This window comes from Solanum pennellii, chromosome 3 (assembly GCF_001406875.1).
Source record: "Solanum pennellii chromosome 3, SPENNV200".
Taxonomy (NCBI): domain Eukaryota; kingdom Viridiplantae; phylum Streptophyta; class Magnoliopsida; order Solanales; family Solanaceae; genus Solanum; species Solanum pennellii.
Window position 1 is genome coordinate 9,831,457 of NC_028639.1, and position 4,018 is coordinate 9,835,474.

A 4,018-nucleotide genomic window follows, 5' to 3' on the forward strand; every position below is an offset into this window, starting at 1 on the left:
ATTGATTTTTTGAATTTTTGAAGTAGTGAGTGTTGAATTTGTTTCAATCCACGATTTGTATGACTTTTAATGGCTAATTCTTGTATGAGTTTATCTAGAATTGGTCATTTTTATTCGTGTCTTGTAGAATATGTTGTTACTCGATTTTGATTCTATAAAATATATGTAAATCTATTACATATATTTTGATCCGAATCGATTACGTGTGTTTTATTCCTTTTCATTGATTTTCTTATAGTACTAATAATAATAATTTGTTTACCTCTTCTTAATATCTTCTTTTGTTGATTTTCTTACAGTAAACCGATTGAGTCTCAAGACGAATAAAATCCAACTTGTTCATCCTCTAATATTGTTCCTATTGGAAATGAGAGTCAAATGCCTTCACAAACAAATGAAGCTACTAATGAAGTTATTGAAATCAAGCAAAGAAGATTTACTTCTAAAGCTTGGCAACATTTTAAACCAGTGAAGATTATATTGATGGTGTCCGTTTTAGTGTTTGTAGGTATTGTAATGCTCGTATCAAGTCGACTAGAAATTGTGGGACAACATCTATGTTAGAACATTTCCGTAGATGTCCCAGAAAGCCAACTAACTTTATAACTGAGAGTGGTTCAGGAGTGAATTATGGCAGCCAACAACAATACTCTGATAAAGACGTTTCAAGAAGAGAACTTGCTCATGCCATCATTTTGCATGAATATCCACTGTCCATAGTTGATCACATGGGATTCAAAAATTTTATGATTAATAGTGCCTTGGAATGTCTTTTGATTTTGTTGAATGTGATAGTAGTCTTTTGTTGTTATAATATCCAAGAATGTGATTAGCAATCTCTTTTAATTGAAATCTCAATTCTTAGAAGTTAAAAAATTCTTGAATTTGAGTTGGATGGAATAAAATATATGTTCAGAATCAGTTTTGGTGTTTCAACTTGTCTATGCATATAGTTTGTGCAGATTTTATTTTTTTTACAATCATAACAATGTGAATTTTAGTGTTTTTAATATTTTTAGTGAATTTGGTGAATGAATATAACTTTCGCCTTGTAGTGAATAGAAACTGCTCAAAAGACCAGCATCCAGATAATATAATATTAACATTCAAAAGACACCACCTTTGAAATCCGTATCATAGCTATTTAAATAACACAATGCCTTCAACAAAAGAATTAATCATTGTCAGTTGGGGCGGGGCAAGACGGGTTCATGTAGAGCGGAGCGGGATAAGAAGAAAAAAGAATTGTACTATGCAGGGCGGAGCGGGGTAAAGACTTGCAGGTTTAACCCGCACCCACCCTACCCCTCCATTTGTCATCCCTACCAATTTTTATCTCCATGAAGAGTTGATTGTGCAGTTTTGGTCCACCACATACAATACAAACAAATACACGCTCGACAAAAGAAAGGATAATCTCGATAGAAGAACAATAATATCGAAATTAGAAATTTACAAAAGTTAATTTATAATCAATATATTTTATATTACTTTTCTATGCATACAATATAATTTTTTACGAATAATAGTCAACTGACAAGATGCCAAAAAGATTAACGATCAATAATACTTTTGTGAAATCATAACAAGACAAGAAGAAAGCTCCCTAGGTTTAGAGAACATGACCATATGGTCTGCATTGTGAATCATGTGGACCTCATCTGGTGGATTATTGTTTATCAACCACTTTTGGAATTGTTGTTCCTTGAGCACATTGTCCTTGTCACATACAACATAAACACGATGAACACTACCATATTTCTCTTTTGAAAGTGTAGTGTTTGTCAATAGGATTGACTCATCGAACAATGGTACGGGTCTCACCAAATATGTTGCAAGAGTTAAGTCCTATAGAGTCCCAAAGACAACAATTATTGAGTTTTATCATAATTTATCAAAAAAAGTAGTTGACTCATTTGTCATATTAGATTAATTGAATATACCATAACAATGCAAATTAAAGCGAATAATTTGGGTATGATAAGGACATATATTAAATTATTATTATTATCCTTTTGATTGTTTTCAAACTATTATTACTAAAAAATATGTACTCTAGTAGTTAGGAACTCATTAAATGAAGAGTAAACGTGAAAATAAATTGCAACAATGAATAATTCACTTATTTTGAATTTTTGAAAAAGAAACCGTTCAATTAATATGGACTAAAGGAAGTATAGTTTATGATTAGGAAGTAGAATTCTAATACCCTAGTACAATAGATATATTGACATTGAACTATATAAGAACTATCTATATGTATGAATTAACTGAAAAAAATAAAATAAAGTACTGTATTCTTACACTCAATATTGTTCTATAATTCGTTTTAAAGGTCTATGTATATTTTATTTTCTTCAGATTTTACTTGTGAACATATTATTGTGATTGTACGGTGGATAAGATATTCAACAATTATAGGTAAAATTAACACACAAAAAGATGTAAAAAATTGAAAGTTGGGGAAAATAAGTGTGTAGTAGTTTCTTTTTTTTTTTTGGTAGAGAAAAAGAGTTTATAGTTTATACATAGTCACCTCAGGAGGGGAGAGTTGATAAAAGTTGGTTGCTAAGACTTTAGGGCCTAACACGAGAGAGGTAGGGGCTTTATCCAGTCCGTTGTTGTACACAAATTCAGTATCCATATGTGATCCACTTGTTGATTATACTGTCAATTTGCAAACAAAACAATTATTACTAATATATTTTGTGTATCAGCAATATAATAGTAGTAATACATGTACACACCCAAAGAGTCAAAATTGTATCTGAATGATATGTATAGATCACGTATATTCTCTGTTATTTGGATTTAAAGATGTTCTTATTATTATCTCAAGAGTTTACAAATATCCTTGAGAGAAAAATTTAGATATTTACTGATGTGATAGGCCACATATGGCTAATCCTTTCACCTAAATAATCAATTAGGATTCCCACTAAATGATGGTTCATTAATTCTGACACAATTTAAAACCCACCCAAATCCGTTCTTGCTTAAATAGATTATCGCTAATTTCAATTTTATAAAGTGTTTTTATACATCGTTATTATTATTATTAGAGAAAATGAAATTAGCTATGTAATCTATAGGCAGTCCTCATCTAATCCTTCACTAAATAGGTCCTAGCTAATTGATTATTTTTTTGTAATTTGTCATTTTTCGTAGCTAAATAAGATTAGCATGAAATTTTTGTTGCTTAGCTACAAAGTTCTTTCAATCATTAATTCCATATTTTTGTGTAGTGTAAGCATATAGAAATTAAATTCATTTGAGCGAACCTGCTGGCCAAGGGCTACAAGATTGAGGTCAGGACCAGGCATGAAAGCTGTCACAAACACAGCCACAGCAATTTTTTGAGGGAACTTTTCCATGGCAAGAGATATGTTGATGCCACCCATGCTATGTCCCACTAAAACAACTCTTTCTTGTTGTGGCAAACAATTCATAAGTTCCATTAATGGTTCATTGTAATCAGCCATTGAATTGAGATCATCAACATGTTTTGGATTAATTCCAGAGGCAGCCATGTCAAGAACACTAACTTTGTATCCTTCACTTCTTAGAATTGTCACAACTTTGTACCAACACCATGCACCATGACAAGCTCCATGAACTAGTACAAAGTGATTTTTATCACCCTTTTCCATTTTTCCCTCTTTTTCTTGAAAAATTGTTTAGATAACACTTTTCTAGTTATATATATTGAGGGGAGTTTATATAGTGCAAGAAAATGATTTTACTTAGCTATAAATTGTTTAAAAGGAATAGTTGCTCTTTTTGTCCCTTGATTCATTATGAAATTTGACTTTGGTCCTTCTCATACCCCAATATTCAGATTTAACTTTCAATCGACGCGTATTATATTGCTGACTTTACATATAAATTATATTACATTTTGATTATTCTAGAACAATTTTACACTCAAGAGTGACCATATATATATATATATATGTTGTTTAGCTTTGAATCATAAATCTGTCATGTAGGAAGATGGATTAAAGAATTAAAAAAAATA

At 30.8% G+C, this 4,018-nt stretch overlaps 1 pseudogene; it reads right to left on the reverse strand.

Moving 5' to 3' along the window:
* Positions 1-1,537: 1,537 nt before the first annotated feature.
* On the reverse strand, positions 1,538-3,746 carry LOC107013870 (annotated as a pseudogene).
* Positions 3,747-4,018: the final 272 nt, after the last annotated feature.